This window comes from Thamnophis sirtalis, unplaced genomic scaffold, assembly GCF_051295495.1.
Source record: "Thamnophis sirtalis isolate CommonGarterSnake01/CBP01778 unplaced genomic scaffold, rThaSir2_p1.2 scaffold_1, whole genome shotgun sequence".
Lineage (NCBI taxonomy): Eukaryota > Metazoa > Chordata > Lepidosauria > Squamata > Natricidae > Thamnophis > Thamnophis sirtalis.
In genome coordinates, this window is record NW_028261381.1 from 27,459,717 (window position 1) to 27,475,538 (window position 15,822).

At 37.8% G+C, this 15,822-nt stretch overlaps 1 protein-coding gene across 2 annotated transcripts in view; it reads left to right on the top strand.

Annotated features, from left to right (window-relative positions):
• The first annotated feature begins 10,605 nt into the window (after positions 1-10,605).
• LOC106551485 (sodium channel protein type 3 subunit alpha) overlaps positions 10,606-15,822 on the top strand; it is a 90,722-nt gene continuing 85,505 nt past the window's right edge. For both annotated transcript variants that reach the window (XM_087717666.1, XM_087712160.1), the window contains exon 1: positions 10,606-10,813. The gene's annotated coding sequence lies outside the window, so the exon portion shown is untranslated. The remainder of the gene's footprint in view (positions 10,814-15,822) is intronic.

Here is a 15,822-nt window from a genome sequence, read left to right on the forward strand (position 1 = left end):
CCGCAAGCTGGATGTGTCATGCACTGGCCACGCCCACACCTGTTTTAGCAAAGGGGGGGGGAAAGTCCCGATACATTCTGTGATGATGTGAGGTTGATACCCCTGCACTGAAGGAAATGCAAGGCACATCATGTTGATACCTCTAACCAAAGACATTCAGGTGAGACAGCTCTCTTTACTTCCTATTTCACTTTGGGGGAAATACCTTTTCTACCTGTGCATCATCATCACACAGAAAATTGGCAACAATCAGAAGAATGGCTGATTCAACCCATATGGTGGTTGTTGATAACATGCTATTTTACTTTTCAAAAGCTTGTTGAAAGCAGACTTTGTTGAAGCCTTGATGGAAGCTTCAGAGTGTTTCTCTCAGGCTTCATAGAAGCCTACAAAGCCATCTGTACCAAATTTATGGGTAGTATCTGATGAAATGTTGGCTAAGCGGAACAATGTAAATGGATATCGTTTCTTTGTATTTTTACTCTTTTACTTGATGCTTTTTAAAAAAAAACACTGTCCCACGTCACTGCACTGGAAGAGAAAGAAACAGTTTACGCAAAATTCAAGGAAACGCTCAAGATGGAATTTTCCAGGATTAAGGAGGAAAACTCATCTCATCTCATGAAAACCCAACACTGGACCCATTGGTGGAAGAAGTCTGTGGAGAAAATCAAACAACTCTACTTGTGAACCAGTTTTAATCTCCCGCGATCCACGTCTCCTTCCCCTCTCCCCCCCACTTTCCTCGTTTGTGCATATATAGACATATAATTCACAGCTGTAGGAAAAGTAAAATGTTAGTCTGAAAAATAAAATTTAAAAAACAACACAAATGTTGCCCACTCAGTTCCAGTTTCAAAATTTAGAGAATGACTTCCATCTTCCAACAATTTTCAATCTTTAGTTGTAGAAGCATCTTCTGACTACATGCAGTCATGGCAATGAAGCAAATGAAATGTTCTTAATAAACCCTCACAGTAGTATAAAGGATTAATTTGCAATCCATGGTATAAGATGAAGCTCAGTTTACGGTAACAATAAACATTTTAGATTGTGCATATGGGGACCAGATTTGCCTAGTGGTTTAAGGCACCAGGCTAGAAACCAGGAAACCATCAAGTTTTAGTTCTGCCTCAGGCATGAAAGCCGGCTGAGTGACTTTGGGCCAGTCACTTTCTCTCAGCCCAGAAATCAGACTCAGGCGACAAGTTGGTCAGTCAATTCCTGTCACAACCAATGGGTCACCACTCAGTTGACCTTAAAGAAGTGGCCCCTGCATTTGCAGGAAAAATGCTAGGAAGGAATAAAAAAATCTAGCTAGTTTATATAAAACTCTGCAGGTGTTCCACTTGTTCAGGTATTCTCTCCATCTTTGTGCTATTTTATGATCCATGTATTTTACTTTTATTTTATTTTAAATCATTCTCTTAAGTGGCATTAAGTATTTTCCTTGATATTTCTTATTTGTTAAAATATAAAAGTAATAGTTGTTTTAATGGCAAGTGTTACAGTACTATAAATCTATAATTAAATATATATGTACACATACAAAGGTACCTATACCTTTGCTGTATTTTTCAATTTTATCAACGTTGGTCATGACTGTCGCAAGAAAAATATTTTTTTAAATGATATAAATATACTCTATACACTATTATGTTTCTTTAAACATACATAAAGTTAAACACAACTTTAAAGAAAGTTGTAGTTATAGCATTATATAGCTGTTGTATTTTTTCAATATATTATATTTTCCACTCATATTATCTATATCACCAAGATAATGTTTGAATAAATAATCCATTTATTTATAGTTTTAAGGACTACATGGCTGGATTAGTTTGTTGGGAAAGAACATTTCACAAGGACCTTCCATTTATTAAAAACTGAAATAACTAACAAATTATTTGCTGTCTTATGATAGATTAAATTTGCTGGCTTGTGGTAGGGCGGGTTGCAAATAATAATAGCTGTGTAGCTAAAAGCTTTTGAAACAGGGTAATTCCCAGGAGACCTAAATAAAAAGATTTCTTAAACACACTTCCATTTCATTATTGCCTAAAAGTTAGGCCGTATAATTGTAAGGCTATCTTATTAGGCTTTTCTGGCAGCTTTTTAAAAACAGAATTATTATATGGACAAAAATTATTCCAGGCTCATAACAATTTGCTTACAGCAATTAAAAAATTTTTTTTACAACTCAGACCAAGTAAAATTAAATATGTGAACAACATTTTTTACCATCACATTTTAAAAACATGCTAAGCCAGGTTAATAGTATTGTGTAGTGGGCTTCAGTAGGCAGGAACCAGTCCAGCATAGCTGCAACAGCATTTATTGACTCAAAAATAGAACTGAGGAATTGCAGGGTTTTAACCAATCACAGAACTAGAAAAAGCCTGCCCAAATATAAATGGTCTAAATTTCCCTCCAAAACAGTTGGGGTCATCTAAGGGTTAGTTTCACTTTAGCACAGTTAACAGTAAAGGTCATCTAAGGTTAGTTTCACTTTAGCACAACTATATACATTCAATACATAATAAATATCATGAGTGAGCAGGTACATTTAATAAACTCAGATTTCATACAAGGGGAGAAAATGCATCACTTTTGGCCAGGATAATTTATCATTGTGTATGGAAATAGTGGCAGGATGTTGTCTCCTGCTAGATTGGAAATATCTTGTCCAATTTATAAATATCTATGAACAGCCTGCTTGTGGAAATGTGACTTCAATGGCACTGAGTCTGACTCTAGTATACTGGGCTATACATACTTAGGGGTATACCCCGTGATTCCTTTTTATCTGTCATCTACCTGCTCTTTATTTTGTGAATCATAGATGGTTTCTTTCTGGAATGTTCCTTTCTGGAACATTGCCACCCCTTCATGACAAATCAGGTCAGAAAGTACACATCACAACAAATAAAGGAATTCTACTTTACTGAAATAGATTATAATAACAGATCTCGAAAGCCCAATAGTTTCCCCTTCTCTCTCCCTTACACAAAACAGAATCAAGGCAGGGCAAACTTGAGTTTCTTTCTTATGCTTTCCTGTTTTGCTGGACTGTTTGTGTTTTCCCACATATTTTCCTTAAGACCGTCTCTATTCTCCTCTACAAACACTTCTCCTCTGACTTTCTTCTCGATGGTATGTGGTCAGCTAGGAGCTAAGCTTTATATATCCTTCTCATGAATTTTCATAAATAAATATCCTTTCTGTTACAGTAATAAAATCTGCTTCATTACTTCATTCATCCCACTTTCAGGATGGCATGTGAGCCTATGTATACATATACATATACATATACATATACATATACATATACATATACATATACATATACATATACATATACATATACATATACATATACATATACATATACATATACATATACATATACATATACATATACATATACATATACATATACATATACATATACATATACATATACATATACATATACATATACATATACATATACATATACATATACATATACATATATGCAAATGCTTTCCCTACAACAAAGCTGAGGCCAATTTTCAATTTCAGAGAACAGAAAAACACAGCTGAAATTTTTGAATAAAAGAAACTGGAAACGAGCATGTAGATTTAACTGTATTTTATATTTTTGAATTATCGGAGCCTCACAACTCTCTGCTATCTCATCACAAAATAGGTTTGCAACAACTCAGCAATGCTATTATAGTTTTGTATATTCTGAGATATTTAATATTTAAGACACATAAGGTTTCCTTCAAAAATGAAGGTGAAAATCAAATTTAGCAAACAAAATTTAAAAACCTTCATGGAGAATCTTATAAGGAGTATTTAAATGAATATTAAAATTACTGAAACATATTTGAAGGTTTAAATGACAGGGACTCAAGCTGGGCTCAAGAAGGGTAAGGAAACTGGAGAGGAACTAATGAATCATTGGCTTATCTCTGAAGGACTCCCCATTGCATATCCCCATAGGAAATGGAGGAACACAGCTGTGCTCTCAAAAAGTGAACATGTACAGTGGTACTCGACTTACAAAAAAAATGAACTTCTTTAGATTAGAAATTTGTTATCAAGAAAGCATTCTCTAGGGTACTCAGGCAGCAGATTAATGGAGAAAGAGTTAATCTCTTTAACATTGCCTTCAATTAACATACCTCCCAATCTCAGGCTGAAGATGAATCAACCCAATCTGAAAATAAGAATCTAGACAGGCAAACAGGCAGGCACAAATTGTACAGTACTTTATTCTGTTCTAGGCTCCATTCCAATCTAGGCCCTAGCATATAACTCCAGCCAGAGATGTCACTTATTTACCACTTGGCATAGATGAAAGTGGCAGTTCCAGAGATAGGTAGGAAGGTGAGAAAAAGGTGGCAAGGCTGTTTCAACTCCACTTGCTTCATCTTATTGAAGGTCACTGTATGAAACACCTTGTGCAATCTGGACCTTTTAGGATACTGTACAGTAGTCCTTGACTTACAATAACAATTGGAACTAGAATTTCTGTGGCTAGATAAAGGTGGTTGTTAAGTGAGTCATGACCAACCTTTTTTTCTTCCCTCCCCAGATGTTAAGGAAATCACTCCAGTTGTTATGTAAATCATGTGGTCATTAAGCAAGTCTGCCTTTCCTCATTGACTTTGTTTGTCAGAAGTCTGCTGGAAAAGTAGCAAATTGCAATCACATGATCCCAGGATGCTTCAATTTGCCATAAATACATGTCAGTTGCCAAGAGCTTACGTTTTCATCACATGACTGTGGAGATACTGTAAAGTATGAGGACTAGTTGTAAGACACTTTTTTCAGAGCTGTTCTAACCTTCCAGTCAACCAAAAGATTCTGAGTTCAAATAGGAAAAAAATGTCGCATGGCAATTTTCTTCAGCTGCTAGCTCTGTTTTCTTTCTGACCTCTCGGTTTTTCTCCTTCTACAGAGAAACACTCTTCTTCCAACTAGTTTATGATTGTGTTACCAGTTTGGAAATTTGAGACAGACCGCAAATTTGAGACAGACTGCAAGACACTGCAACTGTCATAAATATGAGTCAATGGCCAAGCATCTGAATTTTCATCATGTGACCATAGGGATGCTGAAAAATGATCGTGTCACTTTTTTCAGTGCTGTTGTAAGTTCAAATGGCCATTAAATGAACTGTTGCAAGTCTAGGATTACCTGTAACTGAATATTGAAAGCTTGACAGAGTTTGTCTTTCCCTCCTTCTTATACCAAAAAAGATCAGAGCAAGGAAATCTTGCCTTCCTTCCTTGTGATTTCCTGTTTTGCTAACAGTTGCTAGTTATTTCAGCAACTGTTCAGCAACTGTTTGCCAAAGTATTGGCAAACCTTTTGGGCTCAGTGTGTGAAAAATTCAGAAAAATTGATAACTTGAATCTGTGGTTTGTTGAACACATACCTCTGAATAAAAGAGAAACAATTCTCTATCTCCCTCCCAACCCCCATCTAGGCCATCTTAAACAGCAGCATTTGGTGGCAGCGCCAAGGCTGAAGTAGAGACCCAGGCTTCTATTCAACCCTGGTGCCATGCGGCCACTCAAAATGGCCATCTAACACCATGCTGCCATATACTGCTGTTCTGGGCAACCTAGATGGAAGGAAAATAGAGAATTGTTTTTCTTTTGTTTATGAAGGATGGTGTTTACACACCAGTAAAGTTTCATTCTAGAGTAGGTGTGTCCAACCCATGGCTTGTGGGCTGCATATGGCCCTGGATAACTAGTAATAGGGCACTACAAGATCAAAAAAATGTTTTAAAGGAAATTTGTTATTTATATACATTAACTATATTATATATTTTATATGTGGCCCAAGATGATTTCTCTTTACTCAGTGCAGCCCAGACAAGCCAAAAGTTGGGCACTCATGGCCTAGAGTTTTTCACTGCAATGTTGCCTCATGAATATTCAGATTTTTTTCAGAAGTGCTATTTTGTAGCCCATAGATCTGTCCTCGCATTTAGAGTTAGATTTCTAATTTCCTGGTGAGTTTGTCTCAAATGTGCTTTTTTCTTTAAAAAAAAAAGCAATTGGACTAATTTTTTCCTTCAGGAAAAAGATTTTTTCCTTCCCCTCCAAGAAGTTTCATCGGTTCTGACTAGATGGTAGGAGGGATGGAAGGATTGGTTCTGACAGGATGGTAAGTGTGTGTGTGGGGGGGGGGATCATACTTCTTTGCAGTCATCTGGTCATTAGCACTCTCTCTGAGAGCTCTTGAGACCCCTTGGGGGTTTATCTGTGCCCTCAGGTTCACCTGAATCAGAGTGCAAATCGGTGCGGAACCTTCTTGGAACTGCTGAAAGGGCTGTGTTGTTGACAGGAGATAGGTGGTGTCATACTTCTCCACTTCTGTTGAGAGAGGGCTGTTCAATCTTAATGTACACGGCATCTTTGATCCATCTTTCAAAACAGTAGTCCTCTCTGTCCAGAATGTGAACTTTGCTATCTATAAAAGAGCAGCCTTTGTATTTCCTCTCTGTTGAGAGAGTGGGCTGTTCAATTTTAACATAAATGGCTTCTTTTACTCCTCTTTCAAACCAACGGTCCTCAACACTCCTTTCAGCACTTCCAAGAAGATATCATGCCCATTTGAAGGTGCAGATAAACACCTCCCACCAAGTACCCTCAATGGCTCATAGAGAGAGAGCTAACAACCAGAATACTGCAAAGAAATACAATCCTTCCACACACCCACCCCATTATCCAATCCCAACTGTTGATACTTCGGGAATAGGGCGGCATACAAGTGTAATAAACATTAAACATACCTATCCTTCCATCCTCTCACCATCATAACTGATGAAACTTCTTGGATGAGAAGAGAAATGTCTTATTCTTCAAGGAAAAAGCATAGTTCAGGTTGCCTTTTTTTTGGGGGGGGGAGCATCTTTGAGACAATTATGACCTGTAAGATTGAGAATCTTCATAGACACCTGGTGAGTTAACTTCTTCTCAGAGACATTGGAATAAAGAGATAAAATAGCAATTGATGTACTTCATCTGCCAAAACCTATGAGAGGGTTCTCCTCTTTGAATCCTCTTGCTTCCATTCTTGACATTAATTAAAATAAGGGCAACTAAGCAGATTAGCTCTTTGCATGTTTGTGCACCCAAGGTATTATGCAATAATTAATCAGAAAAAATAATTTTAAGCAAGCTTTGCTTAATTGGCAAATACAATACAAGTTTTGACCCTTCAAGATAAAAATCCACCATTCCCTAATGATTGTGGAATGCTTTAACATTATGCAGAATTCACAGAATGTCTTATATTATTTATCTAATTCTATATGAAGGATTATTTTACTTATCCCAAATTTCCAGTATAATTTAGAGCAGGAGTTGGGAAGTATGGCCCCATTATGACTTGGGAACTTCAACTCCCAAAATTCCTGAGCCAGTCATGGGACGATACTTTCCCTACCTCTGATTTAGAGCAATAATTTACTGTTATGAGCTCGAACAGAAAGAAGCAAATGTGAAATATTAGCTGATATGTGTCTTCATTACTTCTTCTCCTTTGTAAGAGAAATAAATCAAGAGTTCCATTTTGTATTGGCAGATTGCCATAGAGTTGTCATTCTCCCTAATCTCAACCAGGGTCTCAGAGTCCCACTTAATTTTGCTGCAGAAATGGCTCTTTGCTGATTCTCAGAGATCCACATGGAAGGGGGAAGGTGATAAAATGGACATCATGATGAAAACCTCAGAATTTATGTCCTTGTATCGAATGTCAGGATATAGCAGTACAAATACTAAATTGTATACAAGTGCATAAGGGCGGTGTGTACAGTGTGTGTGTGTCTGTCTGTGTGTGTGTGTGTGTGTCTAAATCACTTTGCATATAAATCACTTTGCATGTTTCAGCTAGTGTTTAAGGCATCAGGCTAGGAATGGGAGATTGTGAGTTCTAGTCCCATCTCAGGTATGAAAGCTGGCTGGGTCACCTTGAGTCAGTCACTCTCTCTTAGTCCAGCCCACTTCACAAAGGTTGTTGTGGGGAAAATAGGAGGGGCAAGGAGTATGTTTACCACCTTGAGTCATTTATAAAAAAAATAATAGAGGCAGGATAAAAATAAATAAATAAGTAGTTAGCTGCTGTTAACTACTTTCTGACTTCCATCCATGGTCACTTCATCAATGTTGATCTCCTGGTCCCACCTCATTTTAGCAAGGTTGTCGGCTGGCCTTGGAGGGAAGCTTTTTTCATCAGCAACATGAAATATTCTCACAAGGCTTTCTTTCTAATTCATTCTAACCTTTCAGGCCATGCTTCAGCAGAAATTTATCATTCTGCCGCCCAGAGTCAATTGGATTAAGATAGACAGCTATAGAAATTGAATAAATACATCCATAAATAATTTTTTCCTAGATTTAGCCTAATGCTATTCCATCGTGCCTTCTGTTATTATGTAACTGATTTTATTAACAATTGGATTTTTTTTCCTTCAAAAGTTTTATTTCTTTAAAAACACAAATATTTCAATATTCCTCAATCAATAAAACATCGAAGTACAATTTTTTTGTATGCCCCTCCCTCCACCCTCCCAACCCCCCTCCTCCTTCCCCTCCCCTGACTTCCCAGAACCCGTACACAGTATGGATTTTTAACAAACACAGTCTAAAATCTATTGAGAAAAAAGAAACAAAGAAATTAATGACATTCTGCATTGACCTTAGCTTCTTCTTGCTAAACTAACTTTAAACAATTTAAATCATTTCTGATCTTAAGCATAGGCTAACTGGAATTTCTTGGTCCCGTATTTATTTTGTATATAATCAATCCATTTTTTCCAGTCTCGTTTATATCTCTCATTTGAATGATCTTTAAGATATGCCGATATTTTAGCCATCTCAGCTAAATTTGTGACTTTCAATGTCCATTCTTGAGTTGTAGGCAAGTCTTCCTTCTTCCAGTATTGCGCCACCAACAGTCTTGCTGCCGTTATTAGGTGCAGAATCAAGTTAGTCTCTACCACTGTAAAGTCAGTACATATACCTAATAAAAATAACTGAGGAGTAAACTTTATCCTTCTTTTAAAGATATTTTGCATAATCCACCATATTTTTATCCAGAATGCCTTAACTTTTTGGCAGGTCCACCATATATGATAATATGTAACATCGAGAGAACCACACCTCCAACATTTAGGCTGTACATTCGGATACATAGAAGCCAGCTTTTTAGGATCTAAATGCCATCTATAGAACATCTTATAAAAATTTTCTCTCAGATTTTGAGCTTGTGTGAATTTCACATTTGTTATCCATATTCTTTCCCATGTATCCAACATTATTGGTTCTTCAATATTTTGAGCCCATTTTATCATACAATCTTTAATTAATTCTGTTTCCGAATCCATCTGTATTAATACATTGTATATCCTCTTTATATGCATTAAGCCTTGATCTCTTATTTGTTTAAACAAATTGTCTTCAGCTTGAATAAAACCAATTTTTTGATCTATTTTCCACCTGGCCTGTAATTGCCCATATTGGAACCATGTTTGAACTACCTTCTCCTCTTTTAATACCTCCAAAGATTTTAGTTGTAGTACCCCCCTTGGAATTTTTTTTAACACTCTAGACTAAAACTTCCTATCGCGAGCCATTTTCAATTCATCTTGTGGATTCCTTTATTCAAGTAGTATACAGGTATTAATATTAATATTTACCCCGGATGTTCTATTTTGAACTCACAGCCTAATTAGAAGTATTGCTAGCTGTGGTAATTGATTTGATTACCTGCCCTCTGGAGCTCATGGATCCCCCTTGGTAATACTGACCCCTGGGGTGCCAGGCTGAAACTTTTCCTCCACCAGCAGAATTTTTCTTTTAAGGAAAAAACAAAGCAAAAATCAAACAGAAGTGACAGGAAAAGATGGGACAGTTATCAGTCATCATCACCTGGCCCAAAATGAATGTCCTGTACGAAACCCTGTTTGGAAAGCAGCCACATGGCATGGGGGGGGGGGGGAAAGCAACACACACACACAGAACTAGTGGAACAAATTCTGAGAGAGGCTCTAGAGGACAAGGTAGTGTTATCACACCTGTGAGGCAGCCTTGAAAGAAGTGGCCATCTTCTGAGTCAAGCACAACCACAGCCTAGCCTGGGGGTGGGGTGTGGAAGAGAGGAACCATTGTGCTGGGAGTTTGGGCAGCCACAGAATGCTGCCCGAAGGATAGAAATATTCTGCAGATATTCCTGGGTATCACTTGCCACTTTGCCCATGCAGTCAGTTTGGCACTGGGCGTGTGTGTACGTGTGTGTGTGGGGTGTGTGTGTGTTTGTGTGTGTGTGTGATGTCTGTGCGCCTCTCCTTTCCTTGCCTGGAGGAACACAGCTACTAAGCTGTTGATTCAAGGAGAGCCTGTAAAAAACCTGGGCTTCTCATTAATGCCTTCCCTTGACCAGTAGATGGAGCTGCCATGTAAGGTGCTGCCTTTCCCCCTCCCCATCTTTTTTCTCTCTCCTCTCCCCCTTTCCCCCCTCCTCTCCCCCTCCTAATGAACTGTTTTCTGATATATGTTGGGTACCATAGAGTGAGCCTGAGAACAGGAAGCGGAGGCAGGAGCCACAAGGATTCTGGAAAGGTCTCTGTGTTTTTCTTTTCCTCCAAGAAGGCAGAAATTAAGTGAATATATAGACACCCAGCTAGAAAGAGGGAGAGAAAACCTTGTGGCCAGAGACCTGGATCATTACAATAGGAAGCAAGCGTGTTATATGTTCCTGGTTAGATGGATGTTAGGGCTGTGCTTCATCCTTCCCTTTTCATCAGGTAAGTTGGCAAGCCATTTCCTCGGGATAAAGTGGGGGGGGGGGTTTAGCAACCTGAGATCTTTATGAAAAAACAGAGATGCATCCAGTTTTAGTCTCCAGCTGGGATGTACAGATGCATCCAAAAAGGATCAGGGAAAATAAAAGCCATGTTGGATTATCCAGCTGAAGTGATGCTGTGCTGGTGGGTGGTTTTGTGCTGCTGCTGCTGCTGCTGCTGCTGTTATTATTATTATTATTATTATTATTATTATTATTATTATTATTATTATTATTATTATTTCTATCTTTCTGCCCTCCCCTGCCTCCACCCTCCTATCTGTTTTAGGCTGTAATCTTTTTACACAGTGACCTGAGCCCAACTGAAAGCTTTGGGACTTACCTCTGAGTAGATATGCACAAGATTAAGCTGCAATAATGTCTTAACACTGAAAATATTGCAATTTTTTTTCTCCTCCTCCCCCTATGGATTTGATCCATTGGTAAAATATGACTTTATCTATTCTAAAGCGAGACCAGGAGTGTTTTATATTTCCAAAGGAGGTCACATTGCTTCTGAAAGGAAAGAAAGAAAATGTGCTTGACATTTTTTTTAAAGGCTTTAGTATAGTTATAAAGCCCTAAAATCTAAGTGCCCTGGGGAAGAAATGCATATAATAGTCTATCTTATTTTCACAAGACTGCTTTCAGAAGCAGACTCCCTTTTCCTTGAATTTTTGATCCTTGCAGTAGTATGCACCACATCTATAAATATTATTTTTTCAACATGAAGTAGATTTTGTGAGGGGAGGAATGTGATACCTGGAGTAGTGATGATGAAAGGAATCTTACTTTCAACCTTTAATAAGAAGTTTCTGAGGTGAGAGTGAGGCCTGTTAGGAACAGAAGTCATCACAAGGAATTAATTATACTATATGTTAATTCTCACTAATGTATTTCCTTTGACAATAGTGGTTCCTGCTTGTATCTGTGCCTGTGTGCATGCTAATTAAGCAGCACAGCTTTTATTCTAGAATTATTGTACTGGTCTGTACATCTTATAATTCAGATTAAATTAACCTATGGATATATTTACATTTGTGGTTTGCCTCATTTCTTAGATCATGTTTAGATCTTTCAATAAGATTGCAGTACAGTAATAATGATTTTTCTTTGGAATGAATTCTATATTATTACTGCTTTCCTGTGTGGGCAACAGAAGTTTTTGGAATAATAATTTAGTTTGTAGGTACTACCAAAAAGGATAGCTCTATGAAGAATGAATATATGTTAAGACAGGATTAGATCTCAAGGATAAATGTTTTCTTAATTGTGTTCAATCATGAAAAAATATGATTCTTAATAACCGCTATGGCATATGAAAATATAAAGTATGTATCTTTCTTTGGCTAATATTTCAGTACATTTTGTTTGGTAGAGATATCAATGGATCATGAGAAACAGCAGCCTGAATTTTCTCTTAATTAATTTTTTTCTAGCTTGTCTATTAAGGCAACTAGATTGGCCTGGAAATCTGGATAAGCAGTAGATAAAACCAAAGCGATATAAGAAACTCTAGCTCTTTGCTGCCTGCTAGTCATTTTATAAATATTTGCATCTAGTTATATTACCAAATGGTCAATGTTACTTCACCTTTCCCTTTTGAAAGACATGCTTAAAGTTATACACCTCTTCCTGAAATTAAATGTCTATTGGACTAAAAGCAAAAACTGAAATCACCACTAGATGGTAGCAAAGAGATAGTGGCAACCTCAGCACTTTTCTGCCACTGAGTCATTCAAAGTTTTGTGTCCCATGTCTGATGGTCCTAGGATTAAACCCAGAGGTGGGTTCCTACCAGTTCGCACCAGTTCGGTAGAAATCTACTGAACCGGGTAGAAGAGGTTCCACCAGTGGACCCGGAAAGCAGGCCACACCTACAGAAGAATTTTTTGAAACTCACCACTGATTAAACCTTATTAGAATCAAAGGGACATTGGAACATACTTTCAGGTTATTTCTTCTATTTGTGATATTAGTATTTTCTGAAGTCTACCAAACTTAACTTTCAAAAAAGCTGTAAAAGACAACAAGATTGTATTGCTTCAACAATGGCTGGGTAATGCTACAGAGTTGTTATTAGTCATTGCCGGGGAAGTAAGCCCAGGAAATGAATGTCTGAATCCTTCTTACTTCAAACTGAAGTCAATTTTGAGGTTGAAAATTATTGTCTATGTATCTTTATAATGTCTATGCTTGCAAAAATCTCTTCCATTCCCTTTTTTAGCTGTGGGCAAGAATAAGACAATGCCAAAAGTAATAGGGATCAGCGATGGGGATTAATTAAGCTGTGCTATCTATCCTATTTTAAATCTGAGTGAGGATTCTTATTCTCGGATAATTAATAAAGTTATTTACATTAGTAGAAATTATATATATAGTAGATATCCAAATTCTCAATTCAAGGCATGGCCCTGGCATTTTTCTCTAAGCCATAGTTCAAATACTGCATTGGGTGATATTCAGTCAACATGGAAATTCTGGATTTTAACTCCTTTTGTCCTGGCTAACCACAAAAACCTAATGCAATCTGCCTGCTATGTGCTTGGTAGATGATACAGGGCAAAGAGAAGTTGTGCACTATACTGGAATGGAGTCATCCACTGGTTTGGGCCACTAATGCATTATCTGATAGGCATTGGGAGTTTTGTAATAAGATGAATTTTATAGAATAAAAGGAGAGAGAATTTAGTCGAACTACATTTCCCTGTTTTACACAATCCCCCCCAGCTTTTAAGCATAAGTTCAATATTCTTCTGTAAGACTGTGAAGCCCATGTTTCCAGATATCTTCCCTAGCAGAAGATAAGTTGGTGGGACTGAGCTGTGAGTTCTGCTTCTAATGTCCTCCATAGTCCCTGTCTGTCTTAGTTGGCGTATCTCTCTTTCAACACCACACCCCCAAACCAGATTTGCTCACAGACCTGGTGAGTATGGAAGGAGTATCCATTTGAAAGAACCAGACTCTCTCACTGCCCAAGACAGAATGATCCAGGAGGACATTGCCCAAGGATCTGTATGTACCAAGATGAGAAAGAAAACATCACCTTAACTTGGGGACAAGTAACAATGATATAACACTGCTTCATAATGCAGCTAACACATGCTGCTTCATATGGGCTGAGAATCACGTAAAGTCAACTTATAAGACATAGCATACAGAAGGTTGTTTGGCATGTTGTACTGCTGTTAAATAATGCTTTTGGGGTTGCATCTCAGGGTTGCTGGCCCTGAAGTATTGTATGCTGTAACAAGAGGGAGATTGACAAAAAGAGGGAGATCGATTAGGACAGGAATATTCCTTTAGAATTCTTTTTGAAAGTCTAGCAATATATTAATTAAAATATTGAAAATATTAAAACTGTATCTCCAAATAAAACACCGATTATCAAAGTTCAATTAGGGAAGAAGCAAAATTGGAAGCAGACTTTGGCAAGAGGATTAAAGATGATGTATGCCTTGTGTTGAATTGACATAAGTAGTGACACTTTCCAAGAAATGAGGAAATGGCTTGACTCATTTCCAAGGTATCCCTTCTCATTCATAAATGACAGATTCAAAAGCAATAGGCCTCATTCATCCACCTACCGCACAGATAGTGGATTGCAACATGCCACTGCCGAAAGGACCACTTGTTTCAAAGTTGGGGGAAATCAATGTTTTCTCTTACATGTGCATTCTGGGTGTAATGTCAAATCTTTAAATGGAGAAGCAAACTTTCAGCCATACAATATACTATAAAATGATAAGAATCCCTCCATGTGTTTTACCTAGTAAAGGTTTCCTACATCTCTTCTAGGAATAACTTTTTGAGTTTAATGGAACTCATTCCCAAGTATGGTAGATGCCTAGTAGGATTGGTATTCTTAGAAAATGATTCAGAAAATGGGATAGACAGTGAAACAGAGCAGAACTCTCTTATCATGTGTGGAAATATTTCCTTTAATTGAGTTTTGAAGCATGAATCTTGCCTAGGATTCAGTGGTGGGATTCAGCCAATTAAAACCCATCTGGGAGAACCGGTTGTTAACTTTCTAAGAAGTTCGAAAAACAGGTTGTTGGAAGAAATATTTTGTTTTTCCCCACTTTACAGGGCTAATCCTGTAAGGAAAGCAGGAAGGAAACATCCTGGTGTTGTTTCTAGCCTAATCTTTATTGCCCTGCTTACAGAAACTGCCTCTCCGGTTAACCCTTATTACATTGTAAGAGCTAAGGCAAAGCGCCCATCGACATGAGTGACATTGAGTTGGTCACGCCCACCCAGTCACATGGCCACTGAGCCATGCCTACCCAGCTGGTCATTAAGGCAGAGAACCGGTTGTTAAATTATTTGAATCCCACCACTGCTAGGATTATACCCTTTTATAAGGTCTTGGTAAGATCACACTTAGAATATTGCATCTAGTTTTGGTCACCACGATATAAAAAAGATGTTGAGACTCTGAAAAGAGTGCAGAGAAGAGCAACAAAGATGAGTAGGGGGTTAGAGGTTGAAACATATAAAGAACAGTTGTAGGAATTGGGTATGTCTAATCTAGTAAAAAGAAGGACTTGGGGTGATACGATAGCAGTGTTCCAATATCTGAAGGGCTGCCAAAAAGAAGAGGGGATCACCTTATTTTCCAAAGTACTAGAATACAAGTACCAATGGATGGAAACTAATCAAGGAGAGAAGCAACCTAGAACTAAGGAGAAATTTCCTGATAATGAGAAGAATCAATCAGTGGAAAAGCTTGCCTTCGGAAGTTGTGGGTGCTCCATCACTGGAGATCTTCAGGAAAAAACTAGACAGCCACTTTTCTGAAATGTTATAGGGCTTCCTGCTTGAGCAAGGGATTGGACTAAAAGGCCCCCAAGGTCCCTTCCAACATGTTAATGTTCTATGAAGTTGCCTTCATTTTGGCTGCTGTGTCACCCTGCCCTGTTTCCTTAGCTGTCAATCTAGTCTTCAATCATTACAGCTATTATATAA